We start from the raw sequence: 15,071 nt of genomic DNA on the forward strand, positions 1-15,071 counted from the left end.
CCGGTGGGCTTGGCTTCCACTGGCTGCACGCTGACCGCTCCTGGGAAGCCTCCCAGCACCACACTAGTTTCTGTTCCATTGCAGTCATTGCTAAAATGGATTTCTTTCATATTTCCTTTAAAGTCTCTCTTGAAGTAGTCTTTTAGAGTTTAGAGATAGCTCTCAATTTTTAAAGTGTAAAACTAAAGAAAAGTTTGTTGAATATGAAACCACATGGGATTGCCAAGGCTGCAGGGAGCAGCAAACACCTTCCCAACACAAACACTGCTTTGCATAGGAAAGCTCTCAGTCAGCAGGCCGCACCACCCCGTGTGCCCCCCGCTTGCTCTGGGAGCCCTGCGGTGAGCGGGGCCTGCCCCAGGGGGGCCATGCAGCCGCCGTCCCGCACCTCCCGCCAGCCGCCTGGAGCTCCCAGCACTCGCTGTGTTGCTGGCTGGTCCTGAACCAGAAGACCTGCAGCACGCATGGCCCAGCGCGGGGCCCTTCCTGCAGGAAATGCCACAGGTTTCTCAGGACCAAAACCCAACCCAGCCCCACAAGGATGCATTTTCACATTGAGGGCTCGTTATCTGCAAAACATGACAAAATGCAAACACCTCATCTAGTCCCTCAGCCAAATTGGAGCCCTCACCAAGTGTTTGTTCCCATTCCTGCTTTGCCGGGGCTGGCAATGCCAGTGGAAGCAGCAGGCAGGCACGTGTGTTAGCAGAGTGTGAGCTAGCATTTCACACACCACCACACCAAACAGAACTTTGATATGCTAAGCAAATATTGAACTTTATTGGTTTAATTTAATTAAAATTTATTAACCTTTTATTAAACATAAACCCTCATTAAAATTCTCATTCCTGTCTCCTACATCAGCACACCCATATTCTCATTTCCAAGCTCATTAAATATCACCCAAAGAGAGCCTATTTCTGGAGCACTGATTGTTGATAAACTACAATATTAACCTGGGCATGTCCCAGAGACTTTGGGAAGAAGGCAAAATGAAATCCAAACATGAGCCCCAGCACAAGTGTTTGGAAAGGAAACTTCAAAGAGAAGCAAAGGTGCGGGCTCAGCCCCCGCTGAGGTGCAGGCTGCTGTCCTGGAAGCAGCACCGTCCTCTGCAGATGTGAGAGGTGCAGTGCTGGTGGTGTCGAGAGCTGCCCGGTGAACAGTGTCCCCTGGCAATGCATGGGTTATGTCTAACCTGCGCCTTGGTGCCTCTGCTCCAGGGGCTGGGATGTGCCATGCGCCCCATGCTGAGCAGCAAGTGTCCCCACGGCTGGCACAGCGCTGCAGGTGGAGTCTGGGGCACAGGCTCTGGTGGGTGCTGGCAGCCCCCGCAGCACAGAGCTGCCCACCCTGCCTCCCCACAGGCTTGGACGGGACAGACCAACAGATATAGGCTGTGCATTGCCTTGCAAAGGAATCTGCTGAATTACTCATGGATCAATGTCCCCTGCCACAGGGATGTTGTTTTATTCCAGAGTAAATGAAGCACGAAGCCTGGCACTTCTCTGGCAGCTGCTGGGGTTAATCCTGAGGTCCACAGATCACCCCAATCTGGGAAATAAAAAGTGGGGAAAGCCTCGTTTAAGGGCTGCACATCTCCGCCACGCCGGGCCAGCCGCAGTTAGCCTTGCCCATGGTCAGGTACAGCCCTGGCACCTGGGCAGCTGCTGGACCGGCATGACCCAGCCTCCACGGGCAGCACCAGGCAGCTGCCGGGGGTCAGACGGCCCTTGCCGGGACTGAAACCCAGCTGTTGGCCTTGACGCTGTTGGTGGCTCCCTGAAGCACTCAGCTCCCTTTGCTCCAACTGCAGGAGCATGCTCTCCCCAGCACGGTGCGTGTGGTCCACCGCAGCCGGTCACCTCTCCGGCTTCCTGGTGCAAGGCAGAGCCCCGCTGCAGCCCAGAGCAGAGCGGGAGCCGCCCAGGAGCGCCCAGCATCCCTTTTGGCTGGGCCCCTCAGCTCAGGTGGCGAGGACAGAGCCTGGCAGCCATGCTCCAGCTGGCGGGGAAGCAGGAGCTGCAGGTCAGAGGACGGGAGCCCCAATGAATATGGAACAGTGAAGAGAAGGTAATTGATTTCAGGGGAGTGGGAAAGGACAAGCAGTGACAGAGGTCAGTGGGACTGAGACATCTGTCAGACAGGGCAGCAGAAGAGAGCAACTGCACTTCTTGCAGAGGGAGAGGGGGACAGGTGCCCACAGAGACCAAGCTGCATCCAAGCTTCATGAAACAGAATTGTCCAGTGAGTTCCAGCTTGCTCGGCTCCCGCGTCTCCACCTTTGGCTGCAGCATTTCTGGTTGCAAGCATTTCCTCCAAAAATGGTGAGATTCCAGAAATTCAGAGAGAGTCACCAAGTTGTTTCGCACCCTTTACAAAGCGAGGTGTTTTATTTCAGAAGTCTTGTCCTCTGTGCTCCTGGATCTTCACTCCGTGCTGTCATGTGCTGGTCAACCTGAGCCCCAGCCACAGAGTGGCAGTTGTGATGGTGCCTTCCCAAGTCCACAACCTGCTCCCTTTTTGATTGCTGGATTTTCTAGTTTTCCAATAAAACAATGAGCAGATCTTAAAATCTGTACCTGCCACATCCAAACTGCACCACCGTGGGGGAGATGCAGCACGTCACAGATGACCTGGCTCATCACAGACAAGTTAATGTGCAATAGATAAAAAGAAAAGATACGTTAATTGTGCCATAAGATCTGTGATTACCTTGGCTAATCTGTCAAAGCTGGGAAAGGTTCACTTTTGTGGAGTGGACAACTGTTTGCAGTGGAACTGACATGAGCGCTGAGCAGCCCCTGGCCACTGCAGCAGCGAGACCGGAGCTGTGCAGATGAGCAGGGGACGCACCGCGCTGCTCAGGAGATGGGGCAGAACTGCAGTGGGCCTGGCTGATTTTGGGGCGTTTTGAGACATTTTCTATGAGAGCCCAGGACACACTCAGCCCTAAATCAAAGCCATGGACATTGTTGCCCTCTAGCAGCTGCCACAGACGGGCACTTGCTAGCAGTGAAAAGGTCCAGTGAGGTTTAGAGAAGGCAGTGGCATGCTGACGTACTGTGGTTCGGACAGTGCTTGCGTACTCCGGAGTGTATGCAATGCCAGCAATAGTCAACTAACCTCCCCTGCCTGCTTGCCGCTACAGCAGGAACACTTCTCCTGCTTGTTTTCAGGCTGGCTCGAATCTGTCATCTCTTTCTAGATCCTATGAAAGCTGCTCATGAGCTGCTAGGGACACATTTTAGATATCTTCATCCCATCACAACAGAACGACCCAAGCCTGTAAAAGATTTTTTTAAGGATACAGCCCGGGTATGTGTATATCACTTGTGGCGTCATCCCGCTCCTGTTAATAAGATTAAAAGCCAGTGCTTGCATGTGCCAAGCTTACCAAATCATTACCTGCTCTATATTAAGTGTTTAATTGCATAAAATGACATCATGTTTATCTCTGCAGCATTAGCATCTAGTCTGCAGTGTCAAAGCGGTAAACATGCATGATATCATCAGTCATTATGTGGACTTAAAATCAATTGCTCTCACTGCACCCTCTTGTACAGAGAGGAGCACAATACATTAATGAACTTGAGCAAGAACCTAAGTGACAAGACAAAACAGCATAAATAATATCACTTAAAATGTGTTATCTGTAACAATGAAGTGTCTTAAATAATAGAATTATGGATTCCAAAGAGGAAAGCAAGTTATTGAAATTCACACCATGGGAGCATCAGTGTGTGCTCATCAACAAAATCACCTATAAATTAATCTGATTTAATGCTGGACGTAGGTTGTATAAGACACCAACATCACTAATCAGCTTTATTTTACAAATATGTCCCATTATATAATCTATTTGTCTGCATAACTTGACTAAGCAAGAATTTAAGATGTGGGTCAAAAATTTCTTTTCTCTTGTTTTATGATAATTTCACTTAGGCCCATGTAAACAGTTCTCTTGGCAACTCATTAGTCCCATTATTTCAGAATTTTCTTCAATGAACCATTTTTTAGCTATCAAAATATTTAGTTCCAGCTGGCTTCAATGATACAGACTTCAGACCAACTGAATTTATGTGTTTAACAAGATTACATAGTCAAATAGCCGTTCCTTACAGAGTTCATATTTCTAAATAAACTGTCAAGGTACAACCCAGAACAAAGTCTATTAGAAAAGGACATGCAGAGTCCATTGACTTTAACTGTATTGATTATGGATAATTATTCGGCCTCTACTGTCTTCTCACATTTTTCCAAATTTTCTGCGGGAATGCTTAAACTTTATTGTTTATGTCTCAAAACAAGGGAAAAGGACAAGGGCAAAAATCCTTTCATCTCCCCTTAACCATCATGAAACCATCCCGGGCCCCGTGGCGGTACAGAAGTTAAGGCTATCTCAGAGCGAGAGCGTTCGTAGCTGGAGGTGGATTATTTGCAAAATCAAAGCCAAACCGGATGACATTCTGTCAGGATAAACAAACCGCTCAACCACAACACTATGAGTACTGACCAGAAAGAAAGGAAATATCTTGCACCTACTGCATCGTGCCCTTCGAGCTCTGGAAGTGGAAATACCAAGAAATTCAGCCGCCGGTTGGAGGCTCTCCGGGGCAGCCACCGCACAGTCGCTCCCCTCGGTCCCTTTTGGAGCAGGGAACCTCCCTCTCCCCGGCCTCGGCCCCTGCCGCCCCCCGAAGCCGCGGCACCGCCGGGGGCCGGGGAAGCGCCGGGGGCTGCCGCGCCCCGAGGAGCGGGGCCCGGCCGGGGGGGGCGCGGTCCCGGGGGGGCCCCTTTGGCGCCCCTGCACGCGGAGCCCCCGGGATGCTGCCGGCCCCCCCCCCCGGGCCCCCCGGCCCCCGGCCCCCGGCTCCCTCCCGCCGCACGGCCGCGTCTTTCTCGCCATCGGGGGTCACTGTTCCGACGGGAGCTGCGCCGCCGCTCCCTGCTCTGATCATTAAAAACAATATTTCTGGTACAGCTGTTTCCTGATTTGGCTGATACGTTAAGCTAGAATGAAAGGGTTTGTTGGGAATTTTTTTTCTCGTTTACAGCAACTTCCTTAACTTCGCTTTGAATTTCCTCTAAACTCTGATGAAATACAGTTCATCTGCCACCAAAACCTGAACCAAAATGATGTGAAAAAGAACCCTCGAAAGGCTTTTTATGAGATCTCATTCTCCCTGCACAGGCAGCCCTGATCAGGGACTGTAGGCAAGGAAATAATTTCTTTTAAATGAGTGTCTGGTTCCCTTTATGTTTTTTTTCTTTCGCTTCAGATTACAAGGGAAAAAACCCAAGGTGTCAATCAGCTTTAAAACAGTTGAGCTGATCTTATTTCTTCTACATACTGTATTCAAGCCAAACATTCCCTGAATAGAAAAAGCATAGAAAACTCATAATAGCTAAATTGGTGCTTTTAAAGCCCAAATTTCACATGCTTCCCTCGGGGACATTTTCCCAGCCTAGAGGAAAACAAATATATGTGATTTAGTGTCTGTTATAGAGGTTAAAATCTGCACCTATTCTTTCTTACACCCTGTCATGAGAAGAAAGTCTATTTTGGAAGGAAGAGGTATTGCAAGGCAGCGTTGCACGGGCTGGCGGGGACAGGCGGGCGCAGAGGAGCTCTGTGCAGCCGCAGAGCCCGGCACTGCCAGGTGACCCACGTCGGGAGTGACACCGTCTGTGTGAGAGAACAGGAGGGATTACAGCGTCATTCTTTGGAACTAAATAGAAGATGGAAAGGAAACTCTGTCTTTTCTTTGCATTTAATGTTTAAATCGAGGCGTTCACTGGCTAGGGCTGATGTTCACTGGAGGGAGCTGAGCACAAAGCTGGTGCTCAGCTGCCCAGCTGGATGAGAGCTGAAGGACTGGGCGCCAGGACGTCCGCGCTCTGCTCCAGGGACCAGATTTTCTTCATCTCCTTGGCACTATAGGGCTCGCAGCCCCTTTGTAGCCTAATTTACACTGCACAAGAAGGGCCGCAGCCCCTGGAGGAGGTGGTGCCAGGGGAGCAGTGGGAAGGTGGCACAGCCCCGGGGTGCTGGCGCTGGCACAGCCAGGAGGAATACACATCTGCTTCTTTAAAAGGGAGCTCGCTCGTAGCGGGGCACAGGAAGAGCAATTAGATGCTGGAGCATGCAAGGTGTTCAGGCACCTGATGACGTCAACATGCCTAATGAGATGCTGGAATGCATTCAGGCATTCGGCTACACGAACAGCAGCTACCTGCGCCCCTGTGCACATCCTGGTTTTATTTACTGTCCTCCCTCAGGATTCGGGCAGCCCCTGCAGGCTGTGCACTCTTCACATTTGCTGGTTTGGCTGGATTCAGAGGCCCTCTCCACCTCCCCACATTGTCACCCCTAGTCCTGCATAGGTCATTGTGGTTAGCACCCCCTTCACCTGCCTGCAGTTGAGTTATCAGGGAGGGGTGGGGGAGCTTTTAAAGCCCTTCGGTCACCAGGGGCTTGCCCAGCTGTGTCCCTAGGGCAGCTGAGGAAGCCCTGGCCCCGGCCCCGGCCCCCTGAGCTGGGGTGCCGGGGTGCTGGGTAAGGTCATCTCTGGGGCACACCTGGAGTCCTGGGTATACTGCCTGCCCATCTCTGGTGGAGACTGTTAGTAGATCCTTTGGGAGAGGGCAAAAGAAGCAGGAAAAGGGTATAAAAAAAGATTAAAACTGTGTGTCTGATTGCAGTCCCTGGGTTCTTATCTGTAATTAGGGAATAATATGTGAGCAGAAGGGGTGCTATGTAGCTTTCTATTTTTTAATCTGTTTGCTTTCATTTTTCATATATTAATTCTTCCTTTTATCTCTTGTGATATTTTTCTTCTGTATGTGTCATCTGTCCCTTCATCAGCCTATAAAGCTTGTTCTCAGCTGAGTTAGGGAAACTTCCTTCCTATTTCACCTTCTACCGTTTCCACTGTCTACCTCCAGGCAATCTTTCCTAGCACAGCGAAATGAAGAGGTACAATAGCTGTTGTGAATTACTCCTTGCAGTCTACTCCTGCACTACATGTTTATTACTGGATTTAGTTTACCTCAGTGATGCCTTGCTGCTGTGCCGTGTGTCTGAGCACCACGGGCACCCAGAGCAGGGTGGCTGAGCATGGTGCTGAGCCGAGTACGGTGCTGAGCCGAGCCCAGCCGGGAGCTGGAGCCTGCACTCGGCCTGCATATCCCAGCCCAGGAGAGCTCTGTTTTAGGCAGGCTTGGCAGAGGAGTTGCTGTGGAAGGCTTTTGTTTGTGTAACGCAATGGTGGTTGAGATTCCTTGCTGTGGTGTCCTGGAGCTTCTGCAAGGTGTGAGCTGCAAGAACTGGCAGCGCTCTGGGCTGCAGCAATATTTGATTCCTTCCTGGGCATGTCCCTTTCTTACAGAGAAACTGAATCTGGCAGGAAGAAAGAGCTTAAAATTACTATTAAGTTGCATAGGACCTAAAAGTTGTAGTGAGAGGGATAAAAAGAGTGGTAGCTGCCTGATATTTAGAACTATAGCATTTATTTGGGGCAATAAATTGTTTCCTCTCCCTCATCAGTTTTGTTGCAGGATCTCCACAATGAGCTGCCAAACCAGTCTCTCCTCATTTGTGGCATTCCAGACTGAAGGAGAAGCAGGCGAGCTCAGTAAACAGCTAGAATCGTGTCTTAAAGCTGGACTGAACAGCGAAGGGGGAAGGGGAGCCCTGACCTCCCTGCAGCTGGGGGCATGGGACAGCCAAGTCCAGCCAAATATGCAGCATCACTGGAACTGCGTTTCTTGGGATCCAGAACAACGATGAATTCGCTTAAGTCCTCTCTACTGATTGAGATGTGGCTGTAACAGTATCAACTAAATGCATTTCTATAGAAATATTTCAGGGTCAAAGGATCAGCATGCAAATTAACTTGCTGGATATACTGAGGGACATTTGTTATTCACAAAAACATCAGCAGCTTAATTTTTAAACTATGTTCAGACTTGCACATCCTGACTACAATGAGGCATAGCGCGAGTAGTTCAAACAAACAGTATTCCTTCCTTTCTGGTTTTGCTTTGATTCTTTTTCTTTTAACTTTAATTTGATTTTAAATACCATAAGATGACAGAGGAAAAGGTCTCCTTGAGCAGTGAGCAGAATGCTAACTCTCCCATTCCAAGTATACAGCATGCTTGGGAACTTAAACCAAACACAGCTCGCTCATCTGCAGCAGCTCTAAACAATTGTTCCTGAAGCTGCAGCATGGATAAATGTTTAAATTCTTTGAAAATATTAGTATATATCTTCATAGTATAAATTAGGACTTAAATCCTTCAAAGCCAGGAGACAAGGCAGGACCCTCAAGTCAAACAGACGCATTGTTTTGTTAATCCCAGGAAATATCTGGTTACCAGTGTTTTCTTGGTATATCTCAGTCTAACACTTATTTAGCCAATTAATCATCACTTACAAAAAATGATTTTTGTTAATATTTTTTTCCTGGATCAATAGATTTTATACAAGAATCTTTCTGCTCATTAATTGGAGGGCAGCTCCTTGAAACAAATTCTGCCTGTGATTCTACCTTAAATTCATCAGTAGATATTAAATAGGTCATTGGTGTAATAAGGGCCAAATTTGCTTCTCATAGATCACAGTGGCCAGTGCTCCTAGGGTCTAATTATCCCATATTTGGTCAATAAGCCATTAACATACAGCCATGGATGTTAATAACCATTTCATGAAAAAGTCCTGGTAATTTATGAGATCAACATTGGTTAGGAAAATTAATAAATATTTCATTCTGTAAGATTTATCCGAGGACATTTCGGTCTGAGGGAGGAAGCACTGGGCTGAGAAGAGGGGGCGCACACTCAGATGGAGGAAGAAGGATGGGGGGAGCAAAAGCCCAGATACCAAACCCATGGTAGCTGGGCTTAACTTGGGCTAATAAAAATTTACTTCAAATCCTATAGCTAATAAATCCAAAGGGTGTATGAGGGAGTCCAGTAAAACCTGACTTAACATTATGTTAGTGCTATTAACAATATTTATATAGATGTCATTTCACAGGAGGGTTAAAGCTGGTAAATTACGGGCCAGGCATAGTGAGTTGCATCACGGAGCTGGCATGTCTGTATATATTCAGATACCACAGCCTGCACCTTTTTAGGTAACAACAGTTAAAAATAACATGGAAAATGAAGGCAGCAGGCTCAGAATTTCAGATAACTTCCAGCCTTCCTGTCTCAGTAGACACTGTCCTGACGTTTAATAAACTTCATCATGGGATTTAATTTACTGTGTTTACCAATCTATTGTTCAGCTGATAGTAAATCTATTATATTTTATTAGGTATATAGCAGTTATCAAAATGTGACACTTTTTCCAGCTGTGGTCTTTAACAGCAATCATGTTTTGCACACTTCTGTACTCAAAATACTTTCCAACTGCTAACAAACCTTGTGGAAGCTTGAATTTTACCTCGGCTGCTTCCAAAATGTCAGCTATTTTTAACTTCAGACTGCTTTTTAAAACCTCTTTTAGGCTGTTCAGCTCTTGAAAGCCAGTTTGTGCCAAGAGCAGAGCGGGCTGAAGCAGCAGGATGGGCAGAACTGCCGCGTTCGCGTGGTGAGGGCGCAGCCCTGGGCACCAGGGTGAGGACTGACGGCGGTGTGTGGCCAGGAGTCTGCTCCTAACACACTGCTACCTCATAGCCGGTGTGATATTGGATACACCAGCCATGCATGAAGGAATGATATGCATAAGCACCGTATTGAATCAAGACTTAACACTGCAAGTGCCTAAAATGAAAGAAAAACATGTTTTTAATGCTTTACTGAATATTGCCCTTAATTACTTTTGCAGTTGGTTGAAATCACACACCTCGCATGGGGGTTTTGGTCTTCAGGATCTCCCTGGTAGGGATTTACACACTCAGCAATATGTGCCCTTACAAATATGATTAAACCAGTTTATCTCTTTCCTGGGGGGGGGTGGGGGTTGTAGATTACAACCTAGACTGTGTTGTGGAGTTGGGATGAGCAGTCATGAGGGTGTATTCCTGACTGTCCCTGTAAACCACCACCTTGGGAACCTGCACCTGCAGCGTGTGCTGCAAGCCCACTGCTGGCTCTGGCCGGCCACGCAACCGTCCGGCCTCGGTGGCTCTCGGTTAGCAGCAGCCGTAGTGAGTTGCTTTCAGGCCAGCTCGCAAGAGCTGTAGTCACAGCAGTGGCAGGATTTAAAGATGTTCTGAAGCAGACAAGGTGAGATGGTTCTCTTCCCTCTGCAGGGTGGCTTGATGCGGGGCTGTGAAATCTTCCTGCACGGGGAGCTCCTGGAGGAGATGCTGGTCTATTTGAAAGGCAGGGGTGTGTGTTTAGCTGAGCTCTTCAAGCAATAGCTTTATATTTGCAGCATCTTTCTGCTTTAGCCTCCTAGAGTATCAGCACCAAAGAGCTAGCACTGAGGGATGCTGCAAACACTTGTAGGCTATTGACTCTATTGTTAATCTATGTTGAATGATTGCGCTATTCCATCCTGCTGCCTCTCTCTGATTAGACTTGTAAATGAAAAACCATAAAAGTCAAAAATGAGAAAATAGAGGACAGAATGAAAGAAGGCACTTATCCCCAGGATGAGTGCCTGAGCACTGTAAGCAACCCCAAAGCTGAGAGCCTCTGGAAGGATGCTCTGGGTGCAGTCGCTCTCCCTGTCCCAGCCCTTGGCCAGCGCCGACTGCGGCTGCCTCCTGCCAGGGCTGCTGGCACTGGGTGGTGGGGCCAAAGAGTGGAGGGGGAACGGGAAGCTTCTGCTTCTGCTTTCACAAGGTGTTTGTGGGGTCCTTCCTGTCAAATGCAATCTGGATTCAGGTCTTCGCTTGCTGATTGAGTTTCACCACCATGTTCCTCCATCCGCTCCTTGGCCTTTATGCCCTCAGTGGTAATAAGTCCATTGCCCCTGCCAAGACTCTCTTCAACACATTAACTTAGCTATGGGTAAACCCAGACATCAGGGGAAAAAAAAGAAACAAAAACAAAAACAAAAACCACTGACAGTTAATAGAGCCCTGTAGGTCCCTGACCCCTAGGGATAAGCATACAGTAGCTGGCAAAAAAAAAATACATTCTAACATCTTGGGGAAAAGGTCAGAGTAGCAAGAGAAAATAGGCTGTTCGTATTTTGTGGAATATTTATCAGGGCTTCAGGCTCTAGAGCTATGCAAGGGGGTAAGGGTCTCTAACCGGTGTTCAGACAGAGCTTCCAAAATGTTGCAGCACAGAGGTCTATGCGGCAAATTGCCAACAGTCAGAGGGCTACCCATCATTTGCATAATCTGCAAGATCTAATTGTATCTTTGGGCTTTTAATAAAATGGGATTAGTTTTATTTCACTGGTTGGCTCATAATAAAGGATTCAGCACTCTCAACATCAGGCTGGATGGCATGGGCTCCCGCAGCCCACCCACGGCCAGCCGAGGTGCCTGGTACCCCGTGGGCTTCATGCCCTGGCCGCAGGGGCTGCGGCTGCCTTAGTGCTGGGGAAGGAAGGAACCATGGTCCTTTGTCCAGCTGTCCGTGGCAGGATGTGCTACAGAATGAGTACGTCCCTTTGTCAGCCTAAAAAAAGACATGGCCTATTTATGGCTTTAGGTTGTTTTTTTTCTCTAAAGTGGAAAGATGACAGGGAGGAAAGCAGATGAATTCTTGGGGGGGGGGGGGGGGGGGGGGCAGCGGGGAGAGAATAAAAAATGGAAGAAGAAAGAAAGAAGGGTTTAAGCAAGGTACTTTGGAGAAAGAAAGAGCAACGACTTCTTGGCTTCTGTTTGCTTGAGGTTTTACTGAGGCTCCCAAAAAGCTGAGGTGCCGTTGTGACCTCTGAGGCACGTGTGTGAGTCTCAGCAGCATATTGCAGCCATCAGCCACGGTTCCCGGCTCCCAGCATGGGAGGTGTGTGACAAGCAACTGCCCTGGGCATGGTCTGTGTTTGGGCAGTGCAGGTTTGGGAGGAAGCATGCTGAAGCGGGACTAAAGCATGCCTGGTACCGCTTGGGTGTTTGTACAGCACAGCGTGCAGTCTTGATGCAGTATTAGCGATCAGTCTTGAGATGAGCAAGCCTCTTTTCTGTGTCCAAGCTGGGCGCTTCTTCCTCCCCTTCTTGCAGTGTGGTTTTGGCTTTGCAGAGCCTGGTCCTCCCCATCTCTGCCGGTGCGGACAGGCAGAAGGTGCTGCCCCTGCCCACCACGCCTGCCAGTCTCGCAGCTGGCTGCTGAGCCCCTTGGATTTAGATCGCCCTGCTGGGAGAGCAGCAGGGAGCTGCTGCACAAGCAGCTTGGCCAAGAAAAATCAATAATCTTTTCAATAAAGCATTTTATCCCTTATATATATTGTCTCTCATAAAGATTTTACACGGACAAAAAGTTCAGAAGTTGGTGTAAAAAATGTTGGGAAAAAGGTGAAGATACGTAAGTAAATTACAAACTTGAGGCTGTTTGCAGTACCTTGGGAAAGTGGGAGTTATATTGATGAGTTTTTATTGATTTACCATCATTCCCAGTGTGGACATTTTCTGGTCTATTATACCACAGTCGCGGCATATTCCCATCGCAGCACTAAAGAGGAAATATGGACAGCCTGACCTTGGCAATATGGAGATAATGAAATACCCTTAATGATCCTTCCAAAAGATTTTACAAGCCAACTTCAGATTGTATCTACCCTGTGCTATGCTAATTTTTGAGAAGACTTTCAAGCTCACCTGAGTTTTACAGCTTGTCTCCTGACCACGGGTATTTTGGGGTTAAACAGAACAGAAACAGGTGACCTTACTGCCTGATAAACAGAAGTTGCCATGAAAGTGCCTGGTGTTTCCAGGAGCATGTGGGGCTCTTTGTCCTGTGCTGGGGCAGGGCTGGAGCAGAGCCCTCGGGGCGCGTGGTGCCTCGGCCCTGAGGCCAAAGCCCTGGCCGCATGCGCTCCCCGCCAGGAAGAGCTGCAGCGTTTGGGGGTGACTTTGGGGACAGCTCAAGGAGATTTACCATATCTACCTGCCTGGAATTGTACCTGGCAGGGACATAAATAGTAGGTTTCAGTGCTCTCTGCTTTCTCCTTCTCCCCACCCCAGCCCAGCTGGCAACACAATTACCAGTCCCAAAGTATTATTTTCTTAATAAAAATGTTACGTGTAAAGCAAAGCCACAAATGAGTAACAAACCCATGCCGATTTCAATCACTCCCTTCTTTATTCCCCAGCGATATTGCTAATGACCTTCATGCAAACCTCCACCAAATCTTTTTTAAAGGCAAATATTAATTTCCTAGCATGAAAAAAGGAAATAAAAAAGCCTATTTTTCATGGGAACAGTGCAGAAAGAAAGATATATTTTCCTTCAAAATGCGGGGAGGATTTTTACATTTTGTCACTTGCTTTGCATAGACTTGGTACCACCATTTGTTCACCTCTGAATGTAATCTCTCCCCATAAAGCTTTGCTTTAAATTCCTCAGCTACCTGTTAGGCTCTGATAGCTCTTTAGCTACACCCGGAGCGTGGAAGCTGTATGTTACTGTGGAAGGGAAGTGTGCTTCTGACTCACTGGGAAGAGACTGGGAATGGCTCTTTAAATTTTAACAGCTGAACCATTCATTTTTAAAAAGAATGCACCAAAGCAATGTAACATTTTATAGCAAAGTCTCCAAAAGTTATTTATAACATAAAATCCTTTGTAGGAAGTTGCATTGTACTGTGCTATAGCGTCCGTGGGCTATGCATTTTCCCATGCCAGGAAGCACTGAAGATTCAGTGTCAGAAGCGGAAAGGCGTGGGCGCACACATGCACTTGCGCACCTCTGCATATGCACTGAGCTGAGCAAAGCCAACTTGACTTTGCCTAACCGTGTCCTGGTGCTCAGGCCTGTCCTGGCCTTCCCGTGCTGCCTTCGTGCTGTAGGAGGGAGGCAGCGGGGCGCTGTGCTTGCCAGCCACCAAACAGTCTCTGTCGGTGACCCCTCTTGGCAAAGCTCACCTGCAGCCTGCTGCAAAACATGCCTCCCTTCAGCAGCTCTGTTGCCTCCGTGCCGCAGGCAGAGCCACCGCAGCAGCCAGAAGCTGCTAAGCGACCGCAGGCTTGCTGCTGCTCTGCCCTGCAGCCCGAGCACGTCCTGTAGCCGCCTGCACTCGGTGCCATGCAAGCCCAGCAGGCAGACAAGCCTCATGCTGGGAGGTCAGCCCGCAAGCAGGCGGCCCCACTGCATGTCCCTCTGGACCATCGCCCGGGCAAGGCCGCTGAGCGGTGCCCGCGGGGCAGCGGGGTGCCGGGTAGCGGGGTGGTGCCGCTGCGCCTGCCTGGCCCGGGGGTCCCCTCCTCTGCCTTGGCAGGTCTCGGCCTGGTGCCACACAGGGTAAGCAACAGTTTGCCTGCAAGTATTTGGGGGGAAAACAGTTAATACGATAACAATAGCACTAAATCAGGCACAGAACTTCAAGTACAAGTCACAGCAAGAAGTTGTTAATACCTTTATTATGGGATAAAATGTATTCATGATATTAAAGACATCACATTTCTGCCCCAGTGTCACATTTTAGATGTAGCGTAGATAAATGATATATCACTGTAAGAGATCTACAAAAACCATTAGTAACCATGACATTTTGACGTCAGATTTTAAAAAATTCCTAAGTAATCTTTTTGATTTATGAAATGGTGTCCAGGTTCATCGAGACTGATCTCAGATTTATCACAGCCTGGTTAGAATTATTAATGATTTTCAATTTGTAAATCCAATGCCAGCATGTCCAAGTGCTCTCAGCAAAATCACAGAGAGCTGACAGGGAGATTTTGCTCAATCCATAGTTTTCAGCTATTACAAGATTTTTCTGGTTAACTCTTTGCTGCTCAGCGGCGCAGCCGGGGCGCGCCAGCCCGGCGCACAAAGGCATTGTTCTGCCGCGGCACAAAGGAGGCGCGTCCCGGGCACCACCGCATGAATCACGGCCGGAATGGCCATGAAACACATGGCGTCAACGGGAATGAATGATCTGACTTTTACAGGCTCCTACTGAAGACCCTTAAAGACTTAAATTATAATGAGAAGAAAAG

General features: G+C 48.4%; 1 long non-coding RNA gene across 1 annotated transcript; it reads right to left on the minus strand.

The window, feature by feature from the left end:
- Window positions 1-751: 751 nt before the first annotated feature.
- On the minus strand, window positions 752-4,709 carry LOC125180590 (uncharacterized). Its single transcript, XR_007159277.2, has 2 exons — window positions 4,517-4,709; window positions 752-2,636 (listed from the first exon to the last, which is right to left on the minus strand). It is a non-coding gene; the product is annotated as an uncharacterized lncRNA (long non-coding RNA).
- Window positions 4,710-15,071: the final 10,362 nt, after the last annotated feature.

The sequence above is a fragment of the Anser cygnoides genome, chromosome 20 (genome assembly GCF_040182565.1).
Source record: "Anser cygnoides isolate HZ-2024a breed goose chromosome 20, Taihu_goose_T2T_genome, whole genome shotgun sequence".
Lineage (NCBI taxonomy): Eukaryota > Metazoa > Chordata > Aves > Anseriformes > Anatidae > Anser > Anser cygnoides.